Source organism: Acinonyx jubatus, chromosome B2 (assembly GCF_027475565.1).
Source record: "Acinonyx jubatus isolate Ajub_Pintada_27869175 chromosome B2, VMU_Ajub_asm_v1.0, whole genome shotgun sequence".
Lineage (NCBI taxonomy): Eukaryota > Metazoa > Chordata > Mammalia > Carnivora > Felidae > Acinonyx > Acinonyx jubatus.
The window spans coordinates 110,678,805-110,697,297 of NC_069385.1; the positions used below are offsets into that span (position 1 = coordinate 110,678,805).

General features: G+C 47.3%; 1 long non-coding RNA gene across 1 annotated transcript; it reads left to right on the forward strand.

Moving 5' to 3' along the window:
• Nucleotides 1–12,534: 12,534 nt before the first annotated feature.
• Nucleotides 12,535–16,789, forward strand: LOC128315427 (uncharacterized). Its single transcript, XR_008298174.1, has 3 exons — nucleotides 12,535–12,745; nucleotides 12,946–14,819; nucleotides 15,454–16,789. It is a non-coding gene; the product is annotated as an uncharacterized LOC128315427 (long non-coding RNA).
• Nucleotides 16,790–18,493: the final 1,704 nt, after the last annotated feature.

Consider the following 18,493-nt stretch of genomic DNA (forward strand, 5'->3'; position numbering starts at 1 on the left):
TGACCTGACAGGATTCTTTGCTGAGGACAGGCTGGGGTGACCAGAGATCACAGCGGTGATGGAGGGGGAGGAACTCTATCAGATGTCAAGGATATCCATGCAGGGTCTTCAACGGCAAGGTGGGCTACATGTCCTGTACCTGGGCCCTGGAGGACACAGAATCAATGTTGAGCTTTAGAAGGAGTGTAGAACAGTGTGGAAAGAGCAGGATTCTCGCTAAAACTGCACTTTACGGGGAGCCTGGGTGGCTCAGCAGGTTAAGTGTCCGACGCTTGATCTCGGCTCAGGTCATGATCTCACAGTTCATGAGCTTGAGCCCCACGTTGGGCTCTGTGCTGACAGTGCAGAGTCTGCTTGGAATTCTCTCTCTGCCTCTCTCTCTGCCCCTCTTCCCCCCCACCTCAAAATAAATAAATAGACATTAAAACAAAACTAGATTTTACAAGGATGGGCCTAGGAGAAGGTTCAGGAGCTTAACGTTTGGTCAAGTGAAGACTCTCTCAGCGTTTATTCGTTCATTCACACCTACATTCAACAAATATTTACTGAGAGCCTACCATTTCAGACACAGGGAATAGACTGATACAGCTTGCAGTCATGCAGCCTATATTCAGAGAAGGGTGTTTAGCAGGACGGGGAAGGCAGAAAAGAGAGAAGAAATTAACATACAAGTAAACAAATAATAAGGTCATAGTTAAGAGTAAGCACTGTGCCAAAAATCATAATACAGTCAATACTGAATTAAACATTTAAAATAAATAATAATCTATTATAACAACAGGAACTATTTCAGACATAGAAAAATTTGATAGAATTTGCCAGTGAGAGCCTCTGGGCCTCTAGCTCCAAGAGAGGCTGAGGAATTAGTTATTTAGCAAGACAAAATGCCACAAATCTTTAAGACACACTATGAAATTTAAACTCTTTAAGAAAATAGACAACACATCCCAACTTATTTCATAAGGCCAGAATTACCCCGATAAGAGAAAGGAATTAGAGGATAGGAAAATGGCCGACCAATATCTCTCATAATCACGCATATCTGAGCAAAATATTAGCATACTACATTCGACAATATGTACAAAAGATAACAGACCTGGATCAGAGGGGATTTTTCCTATGCAGCGGCCTGGTGGAGTCCTGTGGCTGGGTGAGGCCAGTGACAGCCGGTGGTGACAGTGCTGGCCCCCGGAGCCCGGACCAGAGGGGACCTCACACCCTAGCAGATGGCAGCATGAGGAGGGAAAAAGAGGAAGAAAAGAGGAGAAAGCCTGACCTGGTACGAAGCTAACCACACCAAAAGACAGGCCCTTATTCTCTCTGCCCCAGACCTGTCTTAACGGTTTCACTGACAAGAAAGTTGTGTGCTTGCTCAGATCAAAGTAAGGGCAGGCTCATTTCTTTAAATGACTGCTCAGGGTGCCTCACACACATGTTTTAAAACCATTCTCATGATGGGGCACCTGGGTGGCTCAGTAGGTTAAGCGTCCGACTTCAGCTCAGGTCATGATCTCACGGTTCGTGAGTTCGAGGCTTGAACTCACAGAGTCAGGCTCTGTGCTGACAGCTCAGACCCTGGAGCCTGCTTCTGATTCTGTGTCTCCTTCTCTCTCTGTCCCTTCTCTGCTCGTGCTCTTGTCTCTCTCAAAAATATATAAAACCTTAAACAAAATAAAAACAAACCGTTATCATGGTCAAGATGGAAAAAAAATGGAAAAATTCTATAATTAAGAAAAACCCCTCAAAGAACTTGCGTTTTCCTCTATTGTACGATATTGTAAAACTTGGATAAATATCACATTTGAATCAATGGTGCTAGAGTTTCATATCTGTCCCAAGTTTGTGTCAAACTGGAAAGTTATAAGAGCTTTCAAATACATGATATCCTTTGTCACTGAACCCACCAGACCTTTTTCAGTGTCTGGAATCCTTGCCTTCTCCTTCTACCTAAAAGATAACAAAAGCCACCCACCAGACTCCCACCATGCAGGGTCTTACCTGCAAGTCCTGTACCTGGCCCTGGAGGACACAGAATTAAAGCTGAGTTTTCGGAAGTATGGGAGGATTGATCAGCCTGACCGTGTGTGTGTGTGTGTGTGTGTTTGGGGGGCTGGGAGTGGTGGGAGGGGTTGGGAAACAGAAACTCAGACCCACTCAACTCAGACATTTGGCCCTGAACATTCTTCTGGACTGCTAGAAACCTCTGTAGGGACCCCAGACCAGAGGGGCCCCAGGCAGGAAAACCCAGGGAAAAAGCACCCAGGGAAAGGCTTTAGAAGTTTACCAGAGCTATTGACCTCATGGACTTGATGGGACAGAAGGTGCAATTTTCTTGTTTTATAGCCAGGGAAACTGAGTCCCTGTAGAGAGACAGGGCCTAAGGGTACGGTGACGAGAGAATCACAGAGCAGGGGGCTAAGACTGTCCAGGAGTCTCCTGGCTCAAGCCTTTTTTATTTTTGCCATTTGTCTGATAACAGCAAGCACATACAACATAGTATTTGGCATCTTGACAGGCCGTGCACCTGCAGGGTATTCCATACTGGGTCTTGAGTACATCTGGCACCAGACAAAACATTCTTATCCCAGGCCTGGTGCCCGTATGATGTCCTTCTGGAGAGAACGAGCAGTCCGGCGGCCTTCTGTCCTGGGAATGAAGTGCTTTCAGTTCCTTGCTGCTCCGTCCCTTCCCTTCAGGACATTCTTATGGTGCCTCCGGCTTCTTGTTCTCCAACATCTCCTCCTTTTTGTTTGTATACAATGACTGTAGGAGGACATTGTATAACCTGAGCTGTGAGTTGGTCCGTTGACAGGCTCGTTGTCCCCAGCACCAGACTGCACATGCACGGATAAATACACTGCCTATTAATACAAACAGACTAGCAATAGAGACTAAAAATCTTAATATGCTCTACAGGGTTTAATTTTCTCAATCCATCTGATATACTTTCTAAGATCTAAGAACTGGATAACATGTCCAGATTTGTTTTGAAAGTCTCATACATCTCTGCTTGCAGATGTTGAGTGTCCCTGGACACATTAGATTGCCCGAGCAAGTGCCTCATAACATCATTCCATGGAAATTTAGTGTTATTAAATGGTAATGGGGTTACACATATTGATGTAATGTCCCAATCACATTTTAATGATTTTTGTGTTTGTAGGCTCACTAATTGATCCCCCAGCAATATCACAGCCTGTTGTAGGCCTGCAATCTCACTGGACAGTCTACTGTCAATATCCCACTGTGTCTTCCAAAATCGGCGTGATTTCTCATGCCATCATTGTGCAATCGTAACTGTCTGCACAGATTGGTGCAACGAGACAGCCGCAGTAGCTGCGGTGGCAGTCACAGCCATAATGTTTATAATAGCTGCAACAAGCATTCCAGCAAACCATCGGGATCGATGAAGAGCCGTAGAGCGTGGTCCATCAGATGCATTTCTGGAGAATGTTGCCGTGGTCGAGACATGTGAAACGGCAGCCACAGGCCAGTGTGTGCTGTAAGTAAATATAAGCTTTCGGATGACATATTGAAGGGTATAGAATTGTTAAGACAGGTGTATAATGAGGAATTAATATAAGTTATAAGGGCCTCAGGATCATTCCAAACTATCTGTCCTGTCAGTAGGGCGTATGGCAAACGGACACAAGCCCATATGTACTGGGTACAAGCCCGTATGTACTGGGACCATGAAGGGCAAAGTAGAAATATTGCTGGAACTGTTGTTATAATATGTGCCCTTCCAGGGATGTAAAGGGTGGAGGGCAGCAGTTAATTTCCATATATGCTTTTGTAACGGTCCTTGTTGTAAATGAGGACTGGGCTCAGAAAATCCCCCACTGTGCCAAACGATTGAGTCATTGGCAGTGGTGCTGACAGTATGATTATGAACACACCATCGTAGATTTTGTAACGAATTTTTAAGGTGAGCTGAGCCCATAGGGCTCCAATCAATGACTGGGATCCCATCCATCCCATTCTGACAATGTACGAGTAGCACAAGACGGAAGCATTGGAGGAGTGTCATTAATTGTAAGATTGGAGCCAATGAGAGAATGGGCTGATAGCAAGAAAATATGTTTGTGGTGGGTCCCATTTTTAATAATAGATAGCCATACTTGAGGCTTACTTTTGAGGCAGTGTTTCCCATAACCAAAACATATAGGAGGACCTTCAATCCCTATAGGATAATTATCCGTAACAGTACCTTCTTCATTTGGCCTATGTGGTCCTCTGCTGTCAAATGGCCCAGATGTCCATTCAATGTCATTTGTATATATTGGCATGGAGGAGTCATACCAATTTACACCCTGACTGAGAGGTGGATGAGGGATATAAGCCCAGTAAGCATAGTTAGCAGCACTTACTGTAGTAGTGATGGCCGTGAGTGATGACTTGCGGGCTGCGAGTCTGCATCAATATTTTTTCAGCATCATGCGTCAACCTCTTAACTTGTCCCCAAGTAGGAGGTTGAGCAGTCCTAGTGCACCTTGGGAGGGGGCATGGTGCATTGGGCACATCCAATTCTGGATGGACATTCTGCGAAACTCTTCGACTGGTGAGGTCATGTCGAACTGAGGTTGCTTGGATTGGCTCATGCCTGGGTTTCAAGCCATGACTGGGTAACTACTGGTAGCCTTGATTTGTAGAGACATAAGCACACACTCTACCCCACACAACAACCTCTCCCTTTTCCCAATGTCCCTTCTCATCTTTCCAATATACCGGCTGATGAACAGTGGTGACATTTTGCCTGTGCCAGTGTACCTCAGCAGCAGAACATGTATGGGGTCCTCATATGTCCAAGAAATTTAAAGTATATAAGGCACGATGTAATTGTTCCCGTGGTGTAGGTCTAAGTCCTTCTTCTCCCCCTTTTTGTTTAATTAACACGTTTCTAAGCACCTGATGAGTCAGTTCTATGATCCCTTGACCTTGAAGGTTATAGGGATTGCCAGTAAGATGAGAAATTTGTTGGGCTGCACAGAAGCGGGGTACCTTATAAGATATATACACAGGGCCATTATCAGTTTTAATGCGTTGTGGGATACCTAGAATTGCAAAGGTTTTAAGGAAATGAGCAATAACGTGTATAACCTTTTCTCTGGTACCTGTTGTGGCCCACATATATCTGGAGAAGGTATCCACAATAATATGCACTTAAGAGAGCTTACCAAGTGCAGGAATATGGGTAACATCAGATTGCCAAAGTTCATTTGCCTGTAGTCCACAAGGATTCAGTCTGGAGGTGTATGGAGCCACAGTGAGGGGCTCGCAAGAAGGACAGGCACTAACGATGTCTTTTGACTGAGCATGTGTTACAGCGTGTCTATGGGCAAGTCCTCAAGCATTAGTATGGTGAAGCATACGCTCCTGTTGTGTCATCTGTAAGGTGCCTTGTAAAAAGTCATCCGCAATGGAATTTTCAAAGGCTAATGGGCCAGGAAGGTTAGAATGACTGTGAATATGAGTGATACATAAAGGGTGTTGCCTAGGTCATATTAATTCTTGTAAATGCAAAAACAGATGATGTGATTCATTTCGTGGAACAACATGTGCAGTTTCAATATTTAGGACTGTGAGCCACACATATTGTGAATCTGTCACAACATTGAGGGAGGCAGGTACAAGATGCAACGATTCTATAACAGCTGCTAATTCAGCCTTTTGGGTAGATGTATAGGGTGTCTGCCAGGCCTTAGAGATAGGACTGTGTATAGAAGCTCTACCATGACCATTTCCATCTGTAAAATATGTGTCATCATCTGCTAAAGGCCGGTCTCGAATTATCTTTGGCCAAATCCACGATGTAACCTTGAGAAATGACAAAATTTTGTCCCTTGGATAGTGATTGTCTAATTTCCCTGCGTAATCGGATAAAGCTATTTGCCATTGTATATTAGTTTGGTAAGCCATATCAATTTGTTGATACGATAAGGGAATAACCATAGAGGAGGGATCACCACCATTAAGCACACGTAATCGGGATCGGCCTCTCCAAATTATATTCCCAATTTTATCCAGCTATATGGTAAGAATTTTAGCGTCCTTATTTGGTAAAAACCACCATTCGATGATTCCCCCATCCTGCCATAAGACTGCAGTTGGAGAATGTGGAGCAAGAAAAGTCAATAATTGAAGAGGAACATTAAGTCGAATACGAGTGAGCTGTATATGATTTTCAATCCATTATAATTCAGCTTCTGCCTCTGTGAGGCCCCTAGGGCTGTTAAGGTTGGGATCACTGGCTAATGTTAGGAAAAGATGATAAGGTATAAGTCGAGATTCCCAAAGCAGGTCGCAACCAATTTGTATTTCCTAGTAACTTCTGGAAAGCATTTAAAGTTTTCAAAGTATCTCGGCAAAGTATCTTGGGCAATGGTGGTTGCCTTATGAATTTTTGCACCAAGATAAAGGAAAGGATCTTGGGGTTGCACCTTTTCCTCTGCTATTATTAGGCCATATTTGGGTAACAATAATCTAGCGGCCTGATAAAGATCTTCTACCTGTGTAGGCATTTCTGCAGCAAAAAGAATATCATCCATGTAATGGATAATCAACACCTGTGGAAACCAAATGTGTAATTGTGAAAGCGGCAGATTAACAAGATGCTGACACATAGTAGGGCTATTAAGCATACCTTGCGGAAGTACTTTCCATTGATAGCGTTTCACAGGAGCCATATGATTGTATGAAGGTATAGAAAAAGCAAATTTTTCCTATCATCTGGCTGTGGTAGAACTGTGAAAAAACAATCTTCTAAATCTACTATAATTAATGACCAGTTCTGAGGAATCATAGTAGGAGATGGGAGCCCCGGTTGCAAAGATCCCATAGGTTGTATGATCTCGTTTACCTTCCTTAAGTCAGTCAACATTCTCCATTTCCCAGATTTTTTCTTTATTACAAACACAGGAGAATTCCATGGACTGGTCGACATTTCTCTATGGCCTGCATTCAATTGTTCTTGCACTAATTGCTCTAAAGCCTCTAATTTCTCTTTCGGAAAAGGCCACTGTACCACCCACATGGGGGTGGTTGTTAACCATTTTAATGGTGAGACATAACGTTGTTCAGGAACAATGGCCTTTACTCTAAATTTGAATTCTGTACAGGACATCCCAGCCCTATATAAGGAGACTGCATTTTGGCCATAATTGGCTCCATATGCCCATTTTCTTGTTGTCCAAGCCCTTTTAATGGATTATAATTCATTTTGGACATAATATAGGTTGCAGCAGGAGAAACATAAGGAGTATTAATATATGCTCCCCATTGACTTAATAGGTCTCTTCCCCACAGATTAGAAGCTATTTCAGTAACATAAGGCTGGATAGTAGCAGCCTGGCCTTCAGGCCCTTTACATAGAAAAATTTCAACACTGTTGGATATCAATAGCTTTTCCTATACCCGTAAAGACTCTGGATACAGGTTGAAGTCACCAATTCTTAGGCCAAAACTCAAACATCAGTTCCTGAATCTAGCAGGCCAGTAAGTGATTTTCTGTTAATTTGTAAGCTCATCTCAGGCCTTCTGTCCTTTAGAAATGTTTGCCAAGATACCTGTTTGCCAGAAGATCCAAACCCTCCCTGCTGTTCTATGGGCATGGAATTTAATGCAATGTAAGGCAAAAACAATAGTTGAGTAATGCGATCTCCTGCCATGACACTATAAGGAACAGAAGTACTAATCGTTACTAAAATTTCACCCTTAAAACCAGCATCTATAATTCCTAAGTGGACATGAACTCCCTTGGACGTAAGACTACTTCGTCCAATAAGAAGGCCAAGGAACCCTGAAGGAAGAGGGCCATAAATCCCAGTTTTAACCTTATAAGTTCCCATGGAAGGTTCAAGGACCAGAGAATCTGGGGCTGGGATATCTAATGCAGCGCTCCCTCCTGTGGCCTGGAGGAGGTCAGGGATTTGCCTGATGAGTCCCGATGCTCACAGGATAACAACATGGAATCTGATTCCCCACATTGTTTACATTTGGGCCCTGGGTGGGGGTGAGGGGGGCAATATCCTGTTCCCCGACCCAGACTGGCTGGGGACCTCCATTCTTATGGAATTTAGATCTACATTGATTTGCAAAATGATAGCCTTTATTGCAGGGGCAGGGAGGTTGGGGAGGTTGGGGAGGGGGAGGTTTAGTATTTTGTTCTGGTGGCCAAGGTGGATCACCGGAATTGTTAAGACTAGGCTGTTGACAATCCCTTTTATAATGTCCCAATTTGCCACAGCGAAAACACTTGGACTGTTTGTAAGGTCCAGTGCCTTGAATAGCCCTTGCCAGTAGCCCCATTTTATAGACCTCTGAGCTGGTATCTTGACAGGCCTTTAAATCATCAGTTAAATCACCTCCTTGAGCCTTCACTGGGCTAAAGCTTGTTGGCATTCCTTATTAGCATTATCAAAAGCCAGCAGCTGTTAAGAGATCAGGTAAACCCGCCTGATAACATCCTTTAGTCCAGGGATGAAATCTACAAAGGGCTCCTTAGGACTCTGTTTAACTTGAACAAAAAAAGGGTGTAGCTTGTCCCAGGGTAGCTATTTTCTCCCAGGCACCAAGGAAGCACAATCTAACTTGTATCACGGCTGGATCATCGTACTGAAGCTGAACCTGTATGCCAAAACCATTGTCCAGCCTGGTAAGTTGTTCCCAGGTAATGGGCACAGGAGCACTGATGGTGGCATCACGCCGGGCCTGTGTCTGTGCTTCTTCATCCCATCAAGTTCTAAATTGCAAAAATTCAGAAGCACGTAGGACAGTGCAACCTAGGACCTCCCAGTCCCATGGAAAGAGTCGCTTTGAATTCGCTAAACCAGACATCAATCCCAACTTATAAGGGGAATTAACACTGAATTGTGTGCAAGCCTGTTTTAAATCCTTGATTACCTTAAAACTTAAAGGAACCTGATCAAATTGTTGCCCTCCCTGCAGATATTGATTAGGAGGAATTTGGGTAATGTTAACGGGATAAACTGCAGGCATACTAGCCATTAATTCAGTGTCCCCGCAGCCTTAGCTTGTTGAAGCATCTGCATCATGGGGGAAACAGGAACTGTGATGCTCCAAGCAGAGGTATCAACAAATGGGTTTTCTGAATAAGCAGAACATTTAGTTTCCTCAAAAGGATTGACCTGCTCAGGACCGTGGGGCAGTGCGGGAGGCAGGGGTGCGGAAGCTTGAGCTGCAGCTATCTCTGGGCCATTAACCCGGGACCCCCGTAAGTTTCTGTCCCTCTGGTGGTGGGCCTAGGGGCTGGGCTCCCAGTCCTCATTATCCACAAACTCATGATCACTTTCAGCCAGTGAGGGGTTGCGAGGACCAATGCCTCCATCTTCCTCCGATTCTGACTGCAAGGGCTGTAAAGTCAGGGAAATTAAATTACATAAAGCCCATACAGGAAGAGAGAGAGGGATGGCTTCTCCTTGTTGATAAGTGCAGTGCAAAGCACAGAAAACCAAATTCCATTGTTTCTGATTCAGAGCATTTTTGCCAGAGGGCGTAAACCAATAACAATGATTCTTTACCAAATAAAACAAATCCTCAAACGCAGAATGGTTCACTCTTACCCTTGAGCTCTTTAATAAAGTCTGCAAGAGCTGAATATATGAGTCCTAACTAGGTGAGGTAGAATTCCCCATATTTACCCTGCAGAAATCCCGAACGATGAGCTTCCCGGCTTCAAAGTTCCCTTCGGTTCCGGTGGCACTTCTTCAGCCGTGTGGCAAACGGCCACCTTCAGGTCCCTGTTCTGGAGCCAGCTGTAGAGAGACAGGGCCTGAAGGTGTGGTGAGGTGAGAATTGCAAAGCAGGGGGCTAAGACTCTCCAGGAGCCAAAGCCTGGGTCCCCTGGCTCAAGCCTCTTTTATTTTTTACAAATTGTTTGATAACAGCAAGCACATACAACATAGTATTTGGCATCTTGACAGGCCGTGCACCTGCAGGGTATTCCATACTGGGTCACGAGTACGTCTGGCACCAGACAAAACATTCTTACCCCAGGCCTGGTGCCCGTATGATGTCCTTCTGGAGAGAACGAGCAGTCCGGCGGCCTTCTGTCCTGGGAATGAAAGTGCTTTCAGTTCCTTGCTGCTCCGTCCCTTCCCTTCAGGACATTCTTATGGTGCCTCCGGCTTCTTGTTCTCGACAAGTCCCTGTGTCCCTGCAGCCATGCTGGGAGGGAGGACTAGGCAGGCGGAGTTGCTTTTCCTTACCTCTCCTGGGACTATTGTGGTTCTCCCAGTTTCTTCTCATGTCCTGAATCTTGGGTTTGGAGGAAGAAGGCAGGTTCTCCCTAGATGGTCAACAGAGTGGGATTCCAGAGGTAACCGGGGCCACCCAAGGCTATTTCCTCTACCAGGGCCACCGACAGCGTCATTCACTGACAGCGAACCCTAGTCCCACACTTCCTGGCCACCTCCCAGAGCCCAGTTCCCACACAGCCCTGTGGCCAAGGCTCCTCCTGGGAGAGAGAGAGATGTACCTCTGAAGAGGTGACCTTTCCAGGATTGGGGGCCAGAGATTGATTTGGGGTCCTGTCTCTGCTGTTTTCATCCCTGGGGATCCCCCTGCACTCCGGCCGGGCCAGGTCTGAAGGCCCAGATGCTGTGCACTGTCTGCACCCTCGGGGAATCTAAGACCCCCGACTCAGACACTGGTGCGGAGCCCCCAGCTCAGAGAAATGGTGACGCCACCTTCCAAGTGCTCCCTGTCTGCTGCGAAGGGGGGATCTCCTTGTCACACAGCAAAGAGCAGGTTAGAAGGGCTGAGGGCCACGGGGAAGGCAGTGTAAGAGGAAGGTGACCTTGGGACAGTGCAGGGAGGGGGGAAAGGGAAGACTCTAGAATGTCATAGGTGGTAATGGCGCTCTCCAGCCAGCAGGGGGCAGGGCAGCCCGTCCGTCTCCGCCAAGCTCTCCCCTGACTTTGGTGGCGCTGCAGGACAGCCCAACTCCTAACGTGCTCCCTGTCTTGGGGTGGGGGAGGGGGTGAGGGGAGGAGGGGGAAGTGAGGGGGGCCAGGGTAGGTGGCACTGGCTGCAGAAGGAGCTCTGCGATGCCAATTCACCAGGGAACCTTAAGGAAATCACCAAGATTCCTCGGGACTCAATTTCCCTATGGTGAAATGGGGTAGCGACTGCTTTCCAAGGATTTTGTGGAAATTAAATTAGATCCCTGGTTCCCAGACTTGTCTACACACTGAGGTCACGTGGGCAGCCTCACCAACACTGATGCCTGGGCGCATCCCCACTGGGCTAGGTTCCTTGGTCTGGTGGTGGCTTGGACCTTGACAGTTTTTTCAGGAGCCCCCGGTGATTCTAAGGTGCAGACAAGTTTGGGAACTCCAGAGTTAAATACTCTCGTGACCAGGCTTTGGAAACTCGACGTCGCAAATCTGTTTTTGCTCTTTTTTCTCAAGTCCCTTTTCCCCTTGCTTTGATTCCATAAAACTGAAATCCCCTCCCCTCTCTCCTTGTACCTGCTGGGTAATGCCTCAGAATGGAAAACGCAGATTTCCCTCATGATCTGGACTCCCGCTACTCAGACATTCCCTCCTAGCACCTGTGCAAAGTTTGTCCAAAGGGCACTGATTAAAAACTCGGATCTGACAAGCCTCCTGCACCAAGGGAGACAGTCAGGGTGCTGTGAGTCCAGGAGGCAGTCGGGGGTCCGCCGCCCGGTGTCTCCACTGTTGCCCCCCTGGGATCACGGTCAGAGGTGGATGGTTCAGGTGCCTGGGGGCGCACCCAGCCCAGGTCCAACTTATATAAAATCTTAGTAGCTCTAGCTGATTGCTTCACGCTTATTTCCACCACAGCAGTCACTGTTTATGACAGTGTAGAAGGGAAATGTGCTTTGTATCCAATATCATGTGGAGTCCTGGTGATCTTCCTACAAACCTGCTCACCAAAGAGACCACTAAACGCGACATCATGTGGGATTTGGCATTTGGGCGTTTAATACGGTGCCATAGTTCTTGGAGCTGACCTTTGGGGTGTGTGAGAGGGTGCGTGATAGTCAGGGGAGTTGCCTTGGGGTTGGACTGCCTGGGGACCTTTTCCTATGGCTCCTATTTGTCACGATGGATCTCAGGGGCTGTGAAGAGTCTACCTGTAGGTGTGCCTGGGTCGTTTCAACCATGCCCTGCAGGCCAGGCAGGGCCTCTCTGCTCTCCCTGGGGACCACAGGTACTTAAGGGCTGGTGCGGCCTCTAATAGTCCCTACCTGCCTTCGGCCAGTTCTTCCCTGGCTTGTGGGAGGTGGGTGGATAAAGTCAGGTGTTTCAAAGGATGAAGGGAAAGGAACAGAGATTGTAAGAAGTGGGATGGTCTCTTATTTACCTAGCTTCCCCTGTAAGTGCTCGGTGGGGTGTGGGGTGGGCAGGGGGAGCCAGCAACAGCCACAGTGTCTGGGCCATCCGGCTGAGCTGAGCGAGGCTGAAGCAGGGATCCCCCCTCCCTCAGCGGCTGGAGGTTCCCCCACGAGGCCCCCACCTTCTCACTGCCCACAGAACCCGCCCTGCAGGCCTCATACTTACCCAATCAAGACCTTTCCTTTCTCAATCTTGTATTCAATGTGCTGGGACATCTGGGCACGGTCAGACCTGGCTTCTGGGTCTCTCCATCCCGTAGCCACCCTGCACACCCCTTCTTCCATACACCCTAGCACAGGGAGAGGGTGATATGACCTGGGAGGCCCTACACCTGCGGCTAGTCCTGCTGCTGCTGGCCTCAGGTAAGGGACAGGGGGAGGAGGTGGCTCCAGGGGGACAGGGGGAGGGAGGAAGGGAGGTTGGTGAGGAGAGGTGTGCAGTGGACTGTGGGATGGAGGGACAGGGTGGCAGCGTGGTGCTGGGGCTGGAGGGCCATCTGGGCTCTTGCTCTGAGTGTGGCTGTGTCCCATTCCCTAGCCTCACCTGAGGACTTGTTTCCTAGGCTCCTGGGTGCAGAGCCAGAAGGATGAGTTGGTGTGGGCCATACAGGACCAGGTACTCTCTGTGAAATGCCCATCCGCCCCCCTGCTAGGTGAGCATCAGAACAAAACCTGTCGAAACCCGGTTATTGCTTGAAGTTAGTCACCAGCACCAGTCCCCAGGTAATGGCCCAAAGCCCTCCACATTTCATCTGGGACAACTCTGCTGCTGGCTTCTTTCGTGTCATCGTAACAGAGATCACGAAGAAAAGTTCAGGAGCGTACTGGTGTGGAATAGACAGAGGTCCTATGAAAAGCATCACTATCCTCAAAAACATCAGCCTGGTGGTGACTTCAAGTGAGCTTTTTGCAGAGAGGGGAGGGGCCTGCCTGGGGTGTCTGGTGGGGGAAATGAAACCGCTCACCTCCTTCTCTCGCTTCCTTCCCCAGATCCCACCAGCTCCCTGCTCCCTTCCATACTGACTACGGGCAGTTAAGTCCCTAGTCCCCATATTCAGGCCATTGCCTCCATCCTTGGGTGTCCTGTCTCAGCAGGTATAAGATAATTTGGGGCCCACTGGGCACAGAGCCCTTGTCCACACAATGGCTCAGACCCAACCTCAGCCACCGACCCCCAGAACTGGCCACCCTGTATAGGCACGGGGTGTCTGTGTGGGGTCCTGTGGCCTAGGTCTCTCCCAGGCCAGACACGCTGTTGCTCAGGACCTTGGTTCAGACCAGAAGTGTCTTGAGACTCTGATGGTGAAAGGGCCATGCCTTTGGGACAAGTGGCTTGTGCCTTTTCCACAGGAGGGCTCCTGACTCTCCCTGCTCTTGGGGATTTGGGGACCCAGTATTAGGCTTCTCTCTCAGCCCAGGCCTCCCCTAGCCCCTGCTTGTCTCTTTCTACTAGCTCTGGGAAGCTCCCTAGCTTGGACCCCAGTCAGCCCTGGCCTGAGGGACCCTGGGGGCTGGCTCTGGCCCCTCCCCCTCTTCCTCTCAGGCTTTGGGGGCTGACCCCTCTCCCTCTGGGGACTCTAGGCTGCCGCTGCCTTCTCTGTGGTCGTCAATCACACTTACTTTTCTAGTGACAACCATTTCAACCTTCATCAATGGCTCTGAGGACTGGTAGATCTGGGGTCCCACCTGAAGGGAGGGGGCTGGGAAGCTGGTGACTCGTACGGGCTCTGATTCAGGAGACCAGGGGGACCAAGACGTCTGAAAGGGGTCCCAAGGTCTCAGGTCTCACCCCAAGGATGAAGGAATGACTCTAAACTTCCCCCATGATGGAGCAGAAATAGCTACATATCAGAATGCAACATCTTCCATTAGTGCTGATTCACAGGCAAGAAGAATGAGGCCTGTCCAGAGTTACTCAGCTACTTCAGGCCCAAAGCAGAACTAAGATCCAGGCCTTCTGTCTCCTGGTCCAGTGCTCCTTTGGGGCTTAGAGATTCTCCATGGGCACCTCTGGGTGCCGATTATAGTTGTGGCACTCTCTCCCTCTGCTTTTCCTTTGGGACCAATGGCCTTCTCCCTGTTCATTGGAGATGTGGCATGCCCTGATAGCATCACCCAGAGAAATGAGAACTTTGATCATTGCTTATTTCCTGGCTAACCTCTCCCTGTACCCAAGCTTCCTGCGTTCTCAGGATTCTGTTCCAGGCAGTCCCTGTGGCTCACCCCAGTGAGCTGGGGGTGGGTCTGGCCCATAAATAGGCTCCAGCCCCATGCTGAGTTCAGGGGCTGCTCTCCCCAGCCTGGATCCTCCCCTCCTCCTTCTCCCTTCTCCCACAGCCTGCCTGACAGCACTTTCGTGGTGCTGTTGTGTGGACTCCTCGTGACCAAGATCATGGCTTTGACAGCCCTCCTCCTGTTTCTGACCTACAGAGCCCAGGTGAGTGGGGCCAGTGGGGCAGGGGAAAGCTTGTCTCCTGGGAGAGAGGTGCTGTAGGACAGAAGTAGCCAGGAGTCACACAGGTGGCATTGTTATCAATTGTAACTTATATCGATTTAAATGTTTCTTTCACCTCGTCTGTCTCTGTGAACTCATTTGGTTGTTATAAGCCACCGTCTTCTCTGACATTCAAACTCATGCCCTTGGGGTCATGCCTACCCACAGCAGCTGGGTTGCCCAGTTTTAAGGCTGGTCTCAGGCATCCTCCCCTAACCACGCTGATGTACCAGACACACGCACACGCGCACACACACACACACACACACACACACACACAGGTATTCATCACCTCCATCAGACATCACCTCCATCAGAGACAAGACCTACACACCCCGAAGTCCCTTCTAAGGGTCATCCTAACCCTTGAGCCCTTAGCTCATGCTCTAGAACTCCCACCCCAGGACTTTGTATCATTCTGTCCTGAAGGGGAAAGCGTGGGCAGGGAGAAGATGAGGGCCTGGTGACAAGGGGAGACTTCAGGAATGGACAGGGGGTGGGGCCAGAAACAGGACAGACGAAGGAGGCACGGAATAGACGGTGAGTGTGTTTCTGAACCCCCTTCCCTGCTTCTCAGGTCTCCGCCGGCATTGTGGGAGTAGCAGAAGTGGCTGCCCCTGGCCCCACCAAGACCCCAGGGCCCTTGAGCACTCCTCACTGAGCCTACAGTCCCCCCACCTCCTCCTGATCCTCCATGACCACTGAGACCTGGGGCCTCCAAGAAAAGGCCATTACTGTGTTTCCGGAAGACACCTCCCAGCACCTGAATCTACCATTGTGGCGGCACCTCTCACCCCAGAGCTGAGGACCCCCCCATTGCCTTCTCCAACGCCATGTCCACAAAGCAAGAACCCACCACCTGTGAGACTCTTCCTGGGCATCCAGGCTGCCCCTCTCCCACCCAGTGGACCAAACCCAACTGGTAGGCACCCTCCCCCTAACCTGTGCCTCTCCCTCCTCTCCTGGGTTACCTGTTTCTCTGCCAGCTCATGGTTCAGCTGGTCTCCCGGCCACCAATGCCCACTGCAGTCAGCTTCAGTTCCTGTTCTTCCCGATATGGGAAATATCCTTCGTTCATACCACATACAAATGTAATATTTGCTACTTCCAAAAATGACGCAAATTTTAAAAGTATACAACCATGAATGAAAAGTGTTTCCATCCTATATGTCAGATGAAAGGGTCAATAGCTTTAGTGCCCGAACATCTTCTTTCTCTTAAATAAGTAAGAATCAGGCAAATGTTTCCATTTTAAAAGGGCTAAGGCTACGAACACATCATTCAGTACAGAATAAGGAACGAATGAATGATATATATGTATGAACATGTGTCCAAAATGGCTGATAATCAAAGAAATGAGAAATGAAGCAAGACCCCATGCTTTGCCTGTTAGTTCAAAGAAGATTAAAATAAATATGATCATATTCCAAGCTGGAGATGTGTAGGGAAAAGGGAAGGACATAACTGATAGCGTCTTCCTGGAGGGGAAGTATGGCAATGAATTAAAAGGCAGAACGAGTAATTTATTCATCCATTCCACTGTTCATGGACATTTGGGTTCTTTCGCATTTGGGGCTGTTGTGAATAAAGCTGCTATGAACAATAAAAAAAAAAAGAGGCACCTGGTTGTGAAGAAACAGTTTTAAACACTTTTCTAAGTAATTTGACATGTGTCATGATTGCTGTTGTTTAAAAAGGAAAATAATGGTATGTCCCCTAGATGTCGGTTTTAAAAAGTATGCCAACTATACTTGAGTAAAAAAAGTAAATAAAAAAATGAAAAGGCAAATAATTGTACAAGACTTGAAAATCCAAAGCAGTCTCACACTGTACCCCTGTGCGCCCAGGTCCCATTCCTCTGAAGGAAGATCTCTTATCTGTTTATTCTGATATTTATGTCTCTACTTGTGGAAGATAAGAAACAAATCTTATACTGTTATTTGCTCATTTTCCAGGTTTTGATATTACCTACTAATTTATTTATTTTGAGAGAGAGGGAGAGACAGAGAGAGAGAGAGAGAGAGAAAGAGAGAGGGAGAGAGCATGCATTGGGAGGGGCAGAGAGAGGAGAGATAGAATCCCAAGCAGGCTCTGCACGGTCAGCACAGAGCCCAACGCGGGGCTCGACCCCATGAACGGTGAGATCATGACCTGAGCTGAAGTCGGACACTTAACCGACTGCGCTATCCAGGCGCCCTTTCAGTATAATTTTTGATTATATCCCAACTTGCCTTATTTTCATTTATTTTATTTTCTGCATATTCACCATGGATTAATTTCTAAACTCTCTACCAAAAGTGTAAAATTCATTTCGGAGTTTCAGACACATGAAGTCATCCATTGGATCATTCCCTTGAGACACCCCAGACCTGCTAGGCTTCTTCCTGATGTGCTGGTTTCCCTGTAAGCCCGATGCACAACCTTCTGTGATTTCTTCTGTGTGCACAACCTTCTGTGTTAGGCTTTATGGACATATCCTCCAAGTCTCTCTTTCCTTTTCCTTTTCGTTGTTTTTGTTTATGATTTTATTAGGGTTGACATTTTTAATTACTATTTTACATACAGTGAAACACACAGATCTGAAATGTATAATTTGATGAGCTTTGGCAAATGCACAGAACCCGCTCCCATATCAATATATAGAACAGATTCACTGCCAGAGGCAGCCACATTACTCTGATTTCTTCCACATAGATTATTACCTTTGTCTCTTCTAGAACTTCTTAGAAGCACAATAATAGAGTACATGATCTTTTGTGTGGCATTTGCATTCACCACAGTGTTTCTGAGTTTCGTCTCTGTTGCTACATGCATTCATTCCTTTATGTTCCTAAGTCATATTCCACCATATGAATATACCTCATTTGTTTATCCCTTTAGCTGTTGACATTTGAGTGATGTGGCTAAAATGAATCATGTTGCTGTGATCATTCTCAAACAAGTCTTTGTATGGGCACACATTGTAACAGTTTCCCAGGGCTGCCAGAATGAAATGCCACAGACTGGATGGCTTACATGACAGAAATTAATTTTCTCGCAGTTCTGGAAGCTAGGAGTCTGAGGTCAAGGTATGAACAGGACTGGTGTCTTGAGAACTCTCTCCTTGGCTTGTAGATGACAGTCTTCTCCCTGTGTCTTCACGTGGTTATTCCTCTGTACTTACCTGTGTCCTCCTCTCTTCTCATAAAGACACCAGTTTTGTTAAATTTTGGTCCACCCTAATCTACTGACCTCATCTTGGCTTTTAAATACCCTAACTCCAAATACAGTCACACTCTGAAGTACAAGGGGTTAGAACTTAAACACATGGATCTGGAGGTATTCAGTTCAGCTCATCACATGCATTTTCTCCCCTTTGGTTAAATATCATGGAGATGGAATTGCTGGGTTGTAGAGTAAGAATATGTTTAACTTTATGAGAAACTGCTAGGCAAATTTCCAAGTTATTGTACTATTTTCATACTCTCTCATCCCCCAACCAAACAATATATGAGAGTTTCTGGTTCCTTTACATCCTTGTCAACTTTTGGTATTGACAGTGTTTTTTATTTTGGCTATTCTAGTAGATGCATAGAGAAATCTCACTGTAGTTTCTCTTTGCATTTCCCTGATGAGTA